We start from the raw sequence: 17268 nt of genomic DNA, 5'->3' as shown, positions 1-17268 counted from the left end.
ATTGTACTGGTCTATCCTGGTTTCACCAAACAGTAGCTTTAGCATAATGCTCAGTGTCAGACAGACAGCAAATAGACGTCCAGGGAATCAAACTGAGGATAACAGGATAAAACTAATTAGCAGCATATAACCATAATAAACTGTGACACACTGACATTTTGTTTCAAAGAAGCAAAAGGTAATTTTATGCAATATTGTCCCACTTATTTCTGAAGCAGAAACCTAAAGATATGTATATATATATATATATATATATCTATATATATATGGGTCTACTTCAAAATATTGAAAGACCATATACTCAAATCCATTGAGACGACAATATCGAAACCACATGTGCAATCTTGAAGTTAGTATATATAATTGGCAGGCGGTGTGGTGGGTGCAAGGTGGATTGCACCCTGCAAAAAAACAATCCCCTGGATTTACTAATCTTCCATTCAGGACTAATCTAGTCCTGCACGGAAGCACCCATTAAGGAGTAGGACGGCAGTGCACCATGCATATTAATGAAGGTACACTGCCCGAGCTCCCAGGCTTACATGGAGCATGTACAAGTGCAGGGGGTGTGTCTGAGAGCAGAGCTCTCAGAATAAACATGACCCTGCAATGTAGAAAAGCAGAAAGTGTTAAGAGATGAGCGAGATCACTCATAGGTGTCCACATAGCTCCACCAACAGTTCCTCATGTGTACAACAGCAATAGTACTGAATAAGTAAATAAAGAAACCCTTTTATTTTTTTTTAAAACACCGATTAAAGCTAACTGTAGGTGCACGGGTGTGCCCATCGCTCAGCTATAGTTAAAGCAGCTTAAAAGGCTGAAGAGGATAATAAGGAAGATATATGCAGATGAAGCAGCACAGCAATAGTGTAGTGGGAAGAGCATCCGCCTAATGCACATGCAGTCCCGCTTCGAGTCCCACTGTAACACATTCCATTTTCCATGTGAAATCTGTATATGAACATTGTTTTGCTGTATAACCTACTAAATAACATTTAAATGTGAACTAGAGTACTGAATTAAATGCACATGTGGTGTCAGTGTCATAATGAATAAGGCGCTAGTAAGCAGGTGTAAACACAAATAAGCAGTAGTAAGCATATATAAGCACTAGTAAGTGTGTTTAAGTGTGTTTGCGTGAGGGTAAGCAGTGCCTACACAGATTAAGCAAAGTAGAAGCTGAGTGTAAGAAACTGTAACCAGAGGTTAGCATTGCTTAGCTCTAAGCAAACCCATGCACACCCGCTTACAACTGCTCAAAAGTACCTTAATCACTCTGTATCCAACAGCCGGTGTTCTGCCCAGCAACAAAATAAACAGTCTCTGCATGGCTCGAACCCAGGACTCAGCACACCATAGACAAAGTGATTTACCACTAAGCCATGCTAGATGCAAATAAATATGATGTTTTCAGAAACATATCATCCAGTCCAGTCATGCAGCAGTACAGAGAATGTATAGCAACATCTAGATGTATGTCTGTGTAAATATATTAATAGCTAAACAGATACAACATATCTATATATGTAGATATATATATATATATATACTTCTAAAACTATATACATATATATTAATATATATATAAACATATATACACGCAAATGCCTACATCGACACATATATGTGTCTACACCTATATGCCTGCATATACACAGCAAGTTACATATGTGTACGCAGATATATATCTATGTAGGTATATACAGACATAGTTATATATATATGTTAGCATATATATATATATATATATATATATATATATATATATATATATATATATATATATAGGTATATATGGCCATACATCTGTAGATAGCAATGGCAGATCAACAAACACACATATGCCCACATGCACCGTTAATGGGGTTGAGAGGCCCCACACACTATACGTCTTGTACAAATAGGCATAGCCCTTACAGCCAAACATGCCTGCACTGCAATACACTACCAAGTGTTGCAGATCACATAACCAGGACCTGACACAACATTGGCACAAGATGTTACCAGTACTACATCCCACTTGTATGAAGTCAGGCTGGTATTGTTAACATATCATGCAGTACAGTCTGCCTCCCATAGGAAATGTAATATGTGGAAGCCATCAACATCCCCAGGATACAGATACACAGACAAAGATATGCAGCTACCGATATATATATATATATATATATATATATATATATATATATATATATATATATATATATATATATATATATATATATATATATATATATATATATATATATATAGAGAGAGAGAGAGAGAGAGAAAGAGAGAGAGAGAGACAGAGACAGAGAGATACATACAACTACATATACACACACAGTTATATGTACAGCAAGATACATACGTAGAAGGTGCACACAATATGGAACAGCCACTATGCCTACAGTTAACCCCTATGATTATGGTGTAGTGGTTAAGTGTTGTGACTATAGTATATAAGGTCCTGGGTTCAAGGGCTGCTCATTTTCCTAGTACCTACCTATGAACCTATATGATTGGATGGGAAATAGGAAATTCACCCCGGGATCACCTCTGTGTCTCTGCTCGACAGTGGCACAGGAAAATAATTTTCTTGGGTGGGAAAAGCCAGGGTACCTTTTTGGCTGGGCTTGTATAGGCCCCAGGGCCGATAGCCTAGTACCTACCTATGAACCTATGAACCTATGAATGACTGGACACTGTACTGGCCACCCATACAAATGACAATCATTGCCTGCAACATATACCCACAGAAAAGTCATAGGGAAAACACCACACACAGGTTTGCAGGAATGGAAAACCTTTAATCCTGTACTATTACAGTTCTATATGCCATGTCATATAGCTGTTCAGGCACTGACAAGCATATAAACAGAGTAATGCAACTGTGAAACAGTTACACTAATACCATAGTCTGAAAAGGTTTACAGTTGTTGCTGTCCAGGCCAAGCCCTTCATATTGTACAATAGTGAAGACAAACTGGGCAACAGGATTCTAAACAATCAACAGTATGTAATGCAGGTGTATGGTTCAGCAGCCTCTATTTACACACTGTACAAACTCAGTAGGTGGTAAAGACATCATGTGACCACATGGGTTGTAACTGCTACATAAAAAGGCATAACTGACACCATCATGGGCACACCGACAAACAGAACATTCTGTATGGCAGGGGGCAGTAGGCTTGCATTAACCCAGTTCATGTAAGTAATGCAAATATAGGTGAAGTATATGGTACTGTACATCTAGATACCTTAAGGTAGCTCACCCCTGATACCTCCCCATTTTGTAACAGCCTAGGTCATTTATGGTACTCCCCCCTAGACTCAATAATAAGGGCCATATACCACTGTTTTTAATGCATTATATATCTCAATATATATTAAAATATACATTATATTGATGTACATAAATTAATTCACATTATTGACAGGTCATTTAGATTTTCATGCTTTTAGTTACAAATGAATTTTATTAATATTCATGAGGATTGTTTTGTATAGCTTTTTATTGGCTAGTTTAAAAGGTTTGTCAGCATATATATATATATGTGTTAATTGTAATTTGTTAATGTCTGTTGAAGTCTTACAGTTTATGACGAAAAACGTGGTGATTGTTCAAACGTTTAACCTCACAATAAATCTAATAGAACATTTCGGCTGTCCGGTGCAGTTTTGTCCTCTTCACAGTGTTTTTTTGTTTATTGGCCATATACCACTGTTACATACACTGGCCTCTGGAGTGCTTAAGGGCACACATGTATTGTGTAGGTGACGCCCGCACATATATGGCCCCAGCCGCACCGTATGTGTGGGAGATACAACAGCAGAGGACTGATGGCAAAAATGGCAGTGCAACCACTGACAGCATGACATATGTGCAAAGCTTGGTATGTAGGTGGAGGACAGAGGCTGGAACACAGGCACATATGTGGGCAACTATTGCCATACACTAAGCAAGTTGCTGGTGTTTACAGGATAGTGTGCAACATACCCTTAGTCAGGGAATTGAGGTTAGAAACAGAAATGGATGTAGCCATGTACCAATAGCACTTAATACATACACTGCCAGTGTAATATCTTACACAGGACCTGTGAGTTGGATAGACAAGACATGATAGGCATAGCTCTGGCCAGCAGGAGGATAGGCCCACAGTTGTGAGCTATGCAGACAGACTGCATTCCAAGGTAAACTAGTATGCACACACAAACACCCTGTAACACCAGTACTATACAAAGCATAACATAACTCAACTCGCAGTCTGTCTGTAGTTCCTGATCCTCCTACAAATATGTGGCTTCCCTGCATATGCCGGTTCTCCTGTAAGAGGTATTACTACCTGCTGTTGGTAACACTGATGCCTACATACAGGAAGGATGTCCATCACACAGGAAATGTAAAGGGACCATGCCCACATGAAGGAGGGTTTTATAGTGGGTGGTTGCCGTGACAGTGGTAATTGTAAGTACTACACATGTGTAATCATAGTACATATATTTCCACCTACCCCAGCCCCTATAGTCCCAATGTCATAGTTGAAGGGGATTCCAGGTATGTATAGCAGGTATATTAGTAGGCTATTGCTACTGTCACTGGGATTGTCTTCACAGACATGGTGTGTGTGGGAGGTCACATCTGCTTATAACATGTATGCCATTGGCTACTGATAGACTTCCTAAGGACATCATTGGACAGTACCGCTGCTAGCACATAATGTCACTGTGGACTGCAGCAGAGATATTGGCCAATATATGTGGAATTTCTGACACACTCTGTACAGTCCAGAGGTATATACATAAGCCCTTAGTGCAAAACATGTGTACCATGCCTGACAGTATGAATGTAGACAGCCATGTAGATGGGTATAACACATAACGACTGTCATACATTTGCCACCATAGTTTATGCATTCACACACCCCTGTCTGGCCTGACATATAATGACTGCTGGTACAGGGGTGCCATGGCCACATACTACCCACTAGATATTGACATGCGTCTGTACAGCATCCCACTGCTCTGTCTGACATACATGACTGTAAATGGAGGCCTGGCAGCAGTACATCTAGCAAGTATCTGCACATGACATCTCACTGGGTAAGTACACTAAGCTGCTAGGCAAGTAACTATGCACTGTGCAGGCTGCAAGCAGACTGGCTCAACACTGGCCTATATCTCCTATGGGGGAATGCAAATGTATTTGCATATATAGCAGGCTCAACAGACATGTCACAGCACAGGGTAAAATACACCTGTGTGAAAGTGCATAACCACAACCAATGTGAACACAGCCACAGCCACATATGGTAAGCTAGCATAATATTACAGTATATGGACTATCCGTTCTACACCATCCTCATATGTGCCACTCACAGACTGATCCTACATATACTGGGCTGCTACACAGTTTGGTCTGATGACTGTCTGTGGTATGGGGCACTTGTGTGTATGGCACTACAAACATGTACGCCAATACAGTACCATACAGTGGAGCAGCATGTAACATCAGATAGGAGGGGAACTAGAACAATGAAATCTACCACAGTCTGTACACAGGCTAAAGTACATTTTAACAATACACACACTGTCAACATTCACCATAAGTACACAGACCTCAGTACTGTACAAACATTCACAGAATGTCCAGGTTGCATCATGAAATATAACCCCTACTGTACATAACATGTGTAGCAGTCAGCTATATCACTGGCTTGTTATCAGATATAATGACACTAATTATAGTGTACAGCACAAATGCACCACTTCATGCATGACATATGTACAAAGCTTGACAGGAGGTGTGGCTGGAAACCTATACACAGGGCCAATATTGACATGTTGCTGTGATAACTGCATACATTTACTGTTGTAACAGGGTTTGTTGCAATGTATCTCCTATGAGGGATATGACATCAGTAACTATCATGGCTTTCACTATCTACAGACTGCATTCCTCACACTACCTTCTGCAGTCCACAGATAGATGCTCCGTGGGTAACACTTGAAACCAAAGACACAACACTGCCAGTCTGCAGATGACCCTGCAGATGGGGATTCCTCATAAACATGGAACTGTCATGGCAGGTATTGAGACATGTATGACAGCCATATCCAGACAAACACTGTGAAACCAGCATTACTCCAAATGCAGTATAGCAGCACTTACAGTCTGTAGTCAGGTCAGGCACATCCCCCTCCTGTTTGTTGCCCTCTTTCCACAGTGTATGTTATTAGAGGTAAATCCCCAATCCATCTGAGATGCTGTTTGCCAAGCGACAGATCTAGTTCCTGCTCACAGTGAATGAAAAGGGCCAACACCGCCATGATGTTCCTAGATACTGGAGTGTGTTTCCATGCAATTGGCTACAGGAATGTTACCACAGCTGTTTCACATTCAATCAGCTAGGGGAGGGCTGAAATTCATGGAAAGGCCATCAGCTGATCATGAGCATCACTGAAAATACACATGCTGCTGCCTACGCAAAGCAGGTGTAGGTCTCCACATCCACAAGAGAGGGGGTGGGAGAGGCAGACAGAAGCAAAGACATGTCAGGGAGGGGTAGGAGAGTAAAACTGAAGCATGCTTGTGTCACACACCTACCAGCACAGGGTATCAAACCCCGGACAACTATGTAGTGCTGTCATAGTTTGATGCAGTTATTGGATGCGCCACATGGGTTACCTGTTGCAGAGTACTCAAAACATATATGTGATGGTGAGTGACATCTGCAACAGGGATACGGTAGCTATACTGTAGGTGATGTACACATGCCTGTCCACATGAACAGGTGCCAGCGTCAACGCAGCCACACTCTCACAGGGACACACACACATTGACACACTTGGCAGGGCCAGGAGTACAACTCATCAGTAGTGAGACTGACTCAACACATCACTGTACAGGTATCACATGCACCACACAGGTCATACGGGGGTTGTATAGGAAAAGGGTATGGGGAAGTGTCTGACATCAGACAGCATGCTTCAGTATGCTCATGGAGGTTGTAGGGAGTGTGGATGTGAACATACGCACCATACAACACACACGCAAACACACAGGGTGCCAGTACTGACATGCATGGGTGCATGTCTGCACGGGTATGTGGTGGTCGACTGTGCCAGATGGCTGTACAAGGCTTGGTGATGGGTATACCTTGGCATCAGGATACACAACGATGGTCTGCATTGTGGCTCAGGGCTGTAGTCTGTATTTGCCCACACAGGTGGCTCTCATCCTGTCACCTGGGTGACTATTGTGTGTTCCTTAGTCCATGATATGGATGGTGTCTGGGATCTGCACACCTCCCACATGCATGTACATTGACATGTGGAACTGTACCTGGCGCATCTTGCCCATGTTGTGAACACAGATTATCATCAGATGTGCCAGTCTTGCCCACCTGTGGCAGGAACTGGTAATGGCCATCAGGTTTACCCTGCACCTACATTGAGAGCATGCTAACAGCATTCCCTGGTGTCAGTGGCATGTGTCTATACAGGGCATGTTGTCAAGCATGGTATGTCTGTTGTGGGTCACATGTGATGGTACCACAGGTGGTGCAGGTGCCCATTGGGGAACAGGGGGGAGATGCACTGTCTGCATGTACGTGCATATTGGACAGATGGACAGGGTGACATGCCCTCTGTAGCCCACTGCTATCACTCCATAGTTACTATCAGTGGCCAATAAGCAGTGTACTACCCACATATTGGCTGTTGCCTAGGTATGTGTGTGTGTTTATGAGACATGGGTTGCGAGTGTGCTCTGGGTAATACTGGGGTTGCTAACTGTGATTGCCTGGCCTTGATGTCATATGGGTATGGCTTTGCACCCCAGCCTCTCAGCTATTTCACATCTGTTATCCCTGTATGGTGAACATTGTGATATATGCAAAATCCGCTCCACATTGGCCACAGATGTCACACACTAAGAACCACCTCTATACAGGATATGAGTTATGAACACACACACACGCACACCTGTCATGTCTGGGAGTAGAACCCCTACCTAGCTAGTTTAATATACTGCAGCACTATGCAGTTATGGTACACACCATGGACATTACTGGAGTAGTCCTTCCCCAAAGGTGTATTTCACAATGAATGACATCAGCAGGATTGCCAAAGTAGGGCATTTGAAATGTACTGAGTGTGACTAGCCTAAAATGCATTGCTCGCTACAGGGACAGTGACACACACAAACATTCAGAATTGCCATGGGTGGGGGTGGAACCCTACCATGGTTCTAATTCACACTACAGCAGTACGCAGTTACAGGACATGCTGCAGAGATTACTGGGCTACAACCTTCCCAGAGGTGCATTTCTCAGTGGGTGACATCAGCAGCCTTGCCAAAGTTACTATATGAATTGTAAGGGGTGTGAGTACCCTAAAAAGCATTACTCTCTACACAGAGAGAGTCGGACAGATATACACACACACTTGGCATGTCTGATATTAGAACATCTACTTAACTATTTTATCACACTTCAGCAGCCCACAGTTACAGGACGCGCTACAGAAATATTTGGGCTGCACCCCATTTCTAGGTGGGTGACATCAGCAGCCTGGCCAAAGTTGTGTATATGAATTGTAAGGAGTATGAGTACCCTAAAAAGCATTTCTCTCTAAACAGTCAGACACACACACACACAAAATTGCCAAGTCTGGGGTTTGACTTCCTACCTAACTGCTTTATCACACTACAGCAGTATGCAGTTACAGGATGTGCTATGGAGATTACTGGGTTACACCTTTCCCAGAGGTGTATTTCTAGGTGGGTGACATCAGCAGCCTTGCCAAAGTTGGGTATATGAATTGTAAGGAGTGTGAGTACCCTAAAAAGCATTGCTCTCTACACAGTCAGACATGCACACAAACACACACTTGGCAAGTCTTGGGTTAGAACTCCCACCTAACTACTTTATCACACTATAGCAGTATGTAGTTACAGGACATGCTATGGAGATTACTGGGCTACAACCTTCCCAGAGGTGTATTTCTAGGTGGGTGACATCAGCAGCCTTGCCAAAGTTGAGTATCTGAATTGTGAGTGTGAGCAGTCTAAAAAGCATTGCTCCCTACACAGTTAGACACACACACAAACACACACACACACACACACACACACACACACACACACACACACACACACACACACACACACACACACACACACTTGCCAAGTCTGGGGTTAGAACTCCTACCCAACTAGTTTATCTCACTACAGCAGTACAAGTTATGGGACACACCATGGAGATTACTGGGCTACAACTCTCCCTAAGGTGTATTTCACATTGGATGACCTCAGCAGGCTTGTCATAGTAGGGCTATGGGGAGGGTGGTGTGTGCATGGGCCATAACCCATTCATCTAGGGGTTGCATGCCACATGCGGCCACACACGGGTTCATATGTCACAGGTACGTGTATATAGTTACTAGATGACTACTTCCTTGTACAGTTATGTTGCACAGCTGACATATGCACCACATAGTCTATGCTGCTGACAGTTGAGAGGGTGGCCTAATGGTTAAGGTGTTTGCCTTACAAACACCAGGTGCAGGGCTTGAGTCTCACAAGGGATAATTGGCTAGGCTTAAAATGGCTCGCAAGGGCAGTTAGCTTAGTACTAACCGATGAACCTAACCTACACTGGTCGCTAGTATCTGCAGTGAGTGACATCTGCACCTCATGTGTTTGGGGCCCTTTGGCTGGGTGGGACAGGCCTGGATGGCTCCTTATCATGGTCACCCACTTCCACACATCTATGTTCATCTACCTTTGGCTTATTATAGTGTGTTGTCCTTACAAAAATGTCTGTATTCCTATCTACTTTGTGTGCAAGGCATGAGTGGTGCATACTGACAAGTGTTTGCACTAACAACTGCAACTGCCAGATATGTCTGGTCCACTGGTGTTTGCAGACATGGCCTCCATGTGTTTAAGTGTGTGAGCATGCCCAGTATGACCATCTGTATTGCATGCGTGGATCAAATCCAGGTAGTTTGTACTGCAGTGCTGACCTTTGTGTTGTACCCTGACAGGTAGCATGCTGTGTCTGCAGGGTATTCATCAATCATTTGGCATTGACTGTTGCTACATTTCTGCATGGGGGGGCACCTGACTATTTCTAAATTTCTACACAGGACTGGTGGCCACACCTGATTTTTACTATATTTCTATGTAGGATGGGGGGAGGGCACACCTGACTATTTCTACATTTCTACACAGGATTGGGTTGGCACACCTGACTGTTACTATATATCTATGTAGGATGGGGGGGAACACCTGACACTTGTACACATTTGCTAGGACTCTACTGGTATGTCAGGTACTCCACGTCAGTCTGTAGTCTTACCTTTCATGTTGGCTAGAGGCATGCCAGTGTACTACAGTTCTTAGCTTTTAATTACCTACATATTAGTTTCTGACTTCCTAGCCTTCACAACTGACATCCCACTGCCTGGCCTGCTGTAGTCTGTCTGTGTAGGCCTGGGGGGGGGGGTTATCCATAGCCCTCATTCAGAGGACATATTACAGCATTTGTTTGTGTTTGTCTACATTGTCCTGCTGGCTGTGACTGTTGTTGGGTATGTGACCCCCCCCCGCCCGACTGACATGTGTTAGTCACTTACCTTGAGGGTGTCCCAGTATTGAGGGTGATGCTGCAGGGCTGCCTATTTCGGATGCACATAGTACATTCCATACACATGGTTAGGCACAGGTAGTGTAATCTTTGGCATCCCTTTTACTGTATGTGAGAGTCAGAGAGAGGTGTTATTCCCTGGGTCCCTCCCGTGTCAGTGTATGTGCTATGCGTTGCCTCTTTGCCAAGGCCAGGGCATACTGGGCATGCCTCCTTCTGCCTACTGGGGCAGGTTCAGGTTGTTCCTCCTCCGAGTCACTCTGTGCCTGTGCAGGCCTTGGCAATGTTGGAGGGCTGTGTGGCCCAGCCCCATGCTGTTCCTGCTGCAACTGTTTCTGCAGGATCATATTGTGTAGCATGGCACATACAAGGACAATTTGGGTACATGTAGTTGGTGAGTACTGCAAGGCTCCATCGGATATGTCCAAGCACCAGAACCATGACTTGAGCATCCCAAACACATGCTCTATTATGATTCTTGTTTGTGCGTGTGCCTCATTATGGAGTTCTTATTCGCGTGTCTGTGCATTTCTGATGGGTGTCATCAGCCACGGCTCCAGTGCGTATCTAGCATCCCTCACTAGGTGACCATGTGGGATGTCCCCATTGGCAAATCTCTGGTACAGCTGCATCAGATGCCAGATGTGGGAACTGTGATAGCTTCCAGGGCAGCCAGCACACATGTTCATTATTATGCCCTGGGCATCGCACATGACCTGGCAGTTGATGGAGGGGAAGCCCTTCCGGTTGATGTAGACTGTACCCTGCTCAACGGGTGGTGCTTTGATGCTTATGTGCGTGCAGTCTATTGCACCCACTACCTCAGGGTATTCTGCTATTTGGTGGAAGAGATGCATATTGCTGGCCAACACCCCACGGGTGATGGGGAAATATACGTGCTCACCGGCATGTGCTGACATGGCATCCAGGAACTGGTGGAGTATCCTGGATGCTGATGCCTGTGAAATCCCCATCATATTCCCAGTTTGCCTTTGGAAGGTACCTGTAGCTAGTATTCTTAGGCCTACACATACCTTGGTATCCACTAGGATAGGTTTCCCTCTGTTAGTTCTGTGTGTGAGGCGTGGCCGGCACAGCTTAACAATTTGCTGTAAAAGGTCCCTGTCCACCATATAGCGCTCCACTATCTCCAGCTCATGTTGCCCTTGGTAGGTTACCCTGGGTCCATACACTCTTCTCTGTCTCCTCACTGTGGGTTGGTCGGCAACATTCACATCCTCACCACCCTCAGCCTCTTCCACAAGTTGTATGATAGCTATTGCAGCCCCTAACATTTTGCTGTTGTGAGTGTTAAAGGTTCCCCGCTTGTTTACACCGGTGGTGTATAGTGTGGGGAACACCAGAGGGGTAGGTGTTTGCATAGTTTATAGTAGTGTTCTGGGATGGGCTGGTCTGCTGCCTGTGTAATTGGCTGGTTCTGATACGTTTCACCTGGCAGCTTAGCTAGTACTCCTTGATTACCTTCCTACTGCTGTTTTCCCTTCCCATTGCCCTTCTGTTTAAACCTGTGGGCGTGCCATGTAAACAGAATACTCAAATGTGCACACTGCTGCTATTTCCTGATTTAACTTCTTTTTTCTTCCTGTAAGACCGGGTGTGCACATTTACACTTTGTAAAGAGTGTTAGGCAGGTTTAGACACAACCCCTAGCTTAGCTGTGCTAAGATAGGAGCAAACCCGAGCCACAGGGCTCCAATCCGCTTACAGTATGCCTGACACACCCACCCATGATGTCACCTACCTCCTAGTCTTGCACTCAGCTATTCCTACTCTTACACTGTTGGGACCTGCCTCACATGCTGGGGAAAACTGAGATTCACTATCCTTCCCCTCATTTGCATAGAATTGCCTGCTAATGCATAGTTACATGTGTCACACTGAGCCTCCCCCCTTACTAACCACTATTCACTGGCCAGATTGTCTTTTGCCTGTCATTGACTTGCATGGCAGAATACTGATTTTAGTTAAAATGCTTGCTTTAGGTTTATTTTCTTATTTTCCCATCGATCCCATTTGCACACTGTTGCCCTATGCTTAAAACAGAAAAATAAAATAAAAGTTGCATTTTTTACTTTTTGTATTGTTTGCAATGCCAGTGGCCTTATACTTGACCATTGGCATGCTTCCACAATGATATGCAGCCTTTATTTGGAGCTGTCATGTCTCCGTTTTGGATTTTGCAGAAATGTACTCAGTTACTAACTGAGTACATTTCTGCAGATTACGCTAGTCCTGCATGGCCTGATTCCAGCTTCCTGGATAGCAGATTTACCTCATTTGCATGTTTTTTACCTACAAATGGGGTAACTTGCATACAGGGGCTGGAAACGTGCAGAACTAGTGCAAGAGCGCTCGTGCACGTCAGATGAGCACGTACGTGAATCGCTCAACCACCATATTGCCAACATTACCTCTTACACTAATCATGCACACCGTGCAGGGCTTGCTGAATCTGGGGAATGTGCTTTTTGTTCTTCATGTGTTTTTCTTTTCAATTTTGCATGCACCGTTTGTTTTTGGTACATGTATACTGGCATTCTGGTATGTCAATGACTGTGTTTTCCAAGTTTTTGACATCAACTTTTTACCAATTGATGTTAGGTGGCTTTGATTTTACATACTAGACTCATATATTGGTCTACTTCAGTTGGTCAACATAATAAATTGTCAGAACTGATATACAAAAACAAAACCACATTTCCAAAGATGCACTGCTGACTGCAAATACTTATGTATAAAATAAATGAATAGTCCACTCCAGAAAGTAGCTCCAAAAAGATAGTTTATTAGTTAGCGCTTTTGTCCTTTCACTCCCAATGGACTTAATCAGACTAATAAACTTTTAAAACATGAATAAGTTTAAATAAAGTTTATTGCAGATCACATGTTCAGTTTACACCAGTCAACACACATTCCATATCATAAGCATTCCACTGCCTACACCTTAATACAGTCAAAATATATCTGTGAAAAATTTGCATAAAATAAAAGAGCAGCAAAGCTTTATTTATTTATTTATTTATTTATTTATTTATTTATTTATTTATGTATTTATTTAACATTTGTTAACTGGGAAAGTCTGACTTGAAACAAAGCCAATTTTCAGCGGAGGTCAGGGGAGAAATGCTCCAGTTCAAGTTATTGTCGGGAGTTGAACATCAGACCTTCTCTTTGTAAGGCTACTGGCTTAATCACTACACTAGAGACCATTCAGAATGTGAAAAAGAAATATTGCTACTTCAGTCTTTTTAAGTTCTAGCTTGCTACTAATAAATTCATTCAAGCCAGGGGGAATATTAGTTGTCAGCTCAAGTTGCCAGGAAAGTCTCCTTCTGTCAAGCAGAGACTCAACATTCCCTCCTCTTTTAGAAGTGCTTACACTCTCTGTCATATAAAACACACATTTCCTAAAGGGTTTACATAAGGTGGAATGTTTGCATAATGTATTGTTATTATCTTTACTTTTTATAGCATATACATGGTTTTGTATCTTTTTGCTCAAGTTTCCTGCCCATTTTACCAACATAAAAAGCATTACAGGAGATGCATGGAACAACATAAACAGCATTTTACTAAAACAACTGAAATGCTCTTAAACACCATATGTTTTCTCATCAGAATAACATTGGCTATTAGCAATTAACCCTGCAAGTGCCACAAAACACGCAAAAGCATTAACTAATAAACCAGCTTTTTTGGAGTCATCTACTGGAGTGGACTGTTTGGTACCACATTCTCATCACTAATCTGTTTGATGGTTTTAGGTTGAGAAGGCAAACAACTTCCTCCTTCCTAAAACTTCTTATTTGCTTTGGTTATTTATCTGTGATAATGGCCTCTGCACCTGAAACATGTACCCATTTTGCTTGCTTTTCTATTAAATTGCATGATACAGGGTTTGCTCCTTTATACCATCATTTCTCAAGGTCTGCATTGTTTGATAGAATATATTGCCATTCTCATTATGTGCTCACTCTCATGCATGTTTTTGTCTACCACAAACGTTTTCCATTCATTTTTGGGATCTTGTGACAAAAATGGTTGCTGGGGAAATGGGAGGTGAGCATAGTATCCTTATATCTGACCATAAACATTTTAAATAAGCCCATTTAAAAGCATTTCAAATCATTTGCTTCAACTAATATTTTCTTTTTTACTTATTGTATTATTTATACCATACTATTTTGTTTTTCAAGAAAACCATAACCTATCTATTGCAAACCTCAAACCAAATTTACAAAAGAAGTACATAACACAATGAGACCAATGCAGAAAAAAGTAAATGTCCTGTTGCTCTCTAGTCTGAGCAATTTCCTGGCATTAATTTCCTTGGGATACAGAAGATTTGCAAACAGTATTGCAGTAATTTGATTATATATCATGAAATAAGTGCCTGCTTTATTTTAAGTGTAGGTGCTATAGTTGTCTCCTCAAATTTGTTTGATCAGTTACGAAATTAAAAAGACAATCATTCTTTGATTAAGTAGAAGCAGATTACATTTTTGTTGAAATTATAAGGTAGCATTTTCCAAGTGATAATGAAATGAAATATGCAAAAACAGTATACACCATTAGTATCTTATTTCTCTTTCTTTAATATAGCTTTGATCTTCATATGAGTAGTAGAAATAGGCTAAATAGTCAATGTTTTGTTTAAAAATAACAAAGAAAAAACAGAACTTTGTGCCACAGCTTGCATTTCTTAATTACAAATGGCAGTTTTCTAACTGACAATGTGACTTTATAATTACAAGGTATAGAAAAGAAGACTGACCAAAAAAGACAAGGTATTTATGAAATGTGACTGCCAGCCACATAAACAAGGACACAGGATTTGACTTGCCCTAGAGCACTCAGCATTTTTCTCTTTATCACGGAAGAATGATTTTAATAACTGTAATGTAGAAATCATATACCTTGTCTTCTTTACAAAGTTGCAGTTCTGCTGTTAATGTAAATCTAATAAGACACTGGAATAGGATGACACTGAACACCTTTTCTTTTACTAATACCTTTGACAGATACACAATAGTGGGAAGAATCAGCTCAGGGGGTTTAACATTTGACACGGGATTTGTTACAGATGTCAGCAGAGTTGTGATGTATTTACTTTTTTTAGCAGTGCAGTGTTGTAGCTTGGTTGCATCCTTAGCAATATTTTCCTAATGTGAAACTAATAAACTAAAACATTTCTACAACTCTTCCAACGTATGTAACAAAGCACATCATTTTGTTAATCATCCAATGGCTCTGCATATTTTCTGTTATGTTTCAGGTATTACAGCAACAGGTAAGTGAAGAAACTAACTTCCAAATAACTTCAAATACACTCACTACATGCATTAGTAAAAACACACTGATTTAAAGTGTGTATGTGTTAGGGGTAAACACCCATAAGTGCTATTGGATGTGGCAGTGATGTTTACACGAGGCTAACTGCCTTGTGGCCCATTTTAAGACTAGTCAGTTACCCCATGTGAGACTCAAACCTTGCACCTTGTGTCTATAATGTAAACATCTTAACCATTATACCACCCTCCAACCTGTACCAAATGCCTGGCACCATGTGATTCTGCCTTTCAATAACAAGGAACAGAAAGTGGGCTGACTAATAACAAATCCATTGTAGATTCAAATATGCAGAAGGGCTGCAAATTCAGACCAGCACCAGCTACATGGTCAGAGAAGAATGGGACTGTACAAGGATAGCTGGGAGGATTTATGCAGCTGTTGCTGATATGATTAGAACTACAATTAAAACAAAGCAATGCCAGAAATCATCTGCAGAATTTTATTTGAGTGAAAACTGCTTACAGAGAGAAAGCAGGGAAATGAAACATGGCAGACTTCATGCCAATTAAATTGTACAGCTTAAATGGAGAACACGTGACTTGGTATTTACAATGAATAAGCTTAAATGTCTAAATTAAGGTCACAAATTAAACTCAATAATAAAATCTGTTTTTTTCAACTGAGGTTTATTCTTCATAGGGTTTCACTTTAGATAGAATGTGATGGCGAATAGTATGACTGCCAACACTCTGTCAACCCACTGACTAAGCTCACTTGGTTAACAGATTCACATTTTCTTGTCTGCTGTTTGAGCTTACAGTTGCAATATATGAACTATGCCAAATGCAGTTCTTAAATTTAAAAAATCCATAGTTAGGTAAATTATATTCTGTCTCTCAGGCTTAATTATGCACTATAAGTTTAAAGTGTTACTCAAAAAACTAGACAAGTGGGATAGGAAAATCTATAAAATGCTTAGGACAACTTAAAGGATTAAGTTAATGGCAGTCAAGTAAGCCGCAACTAAAACCTCTACAAACTTGCCAGAAAGCAATTGGTTTCTAAAAGATTAGCATAAAATGAAGAATCAAATTCTTTGGAAGAACTCTTAAATGCTGTGTCACTGAATTTGTCTTAAGTATGCCTAACAGGCATGTAAATCAAAATGTTTCACTACTTCTAACACAAATCACCATCAAGCTAATGATCCCTTAGTCTGTGATGCTAAATTTGATTTTCAGACTTTTGTTTTCCTTTATTTAGAAAAATGTTATGTTTTAGTACATTGTACTAAAAGAAAAAGAGAGAGAGGGAAGAA

The sequence above is a fragment of the Protopterus annectens genome, chromosome 11.part0, assembly GCF_019279795.1.
Source record: "Protopterus annectens isolate FY-2018-M chromosome 11.part0, PAN1.0, whole genome shotgun sequence".
Lineage (NCBI taxonomy): Eukaryota > Metazoa > Chordata > Ceratodontiformes > Protopteridae > Protopterus > Protopterus annectens.
This window is presented reverse-complemented; position numbering follows the sequence as displayed.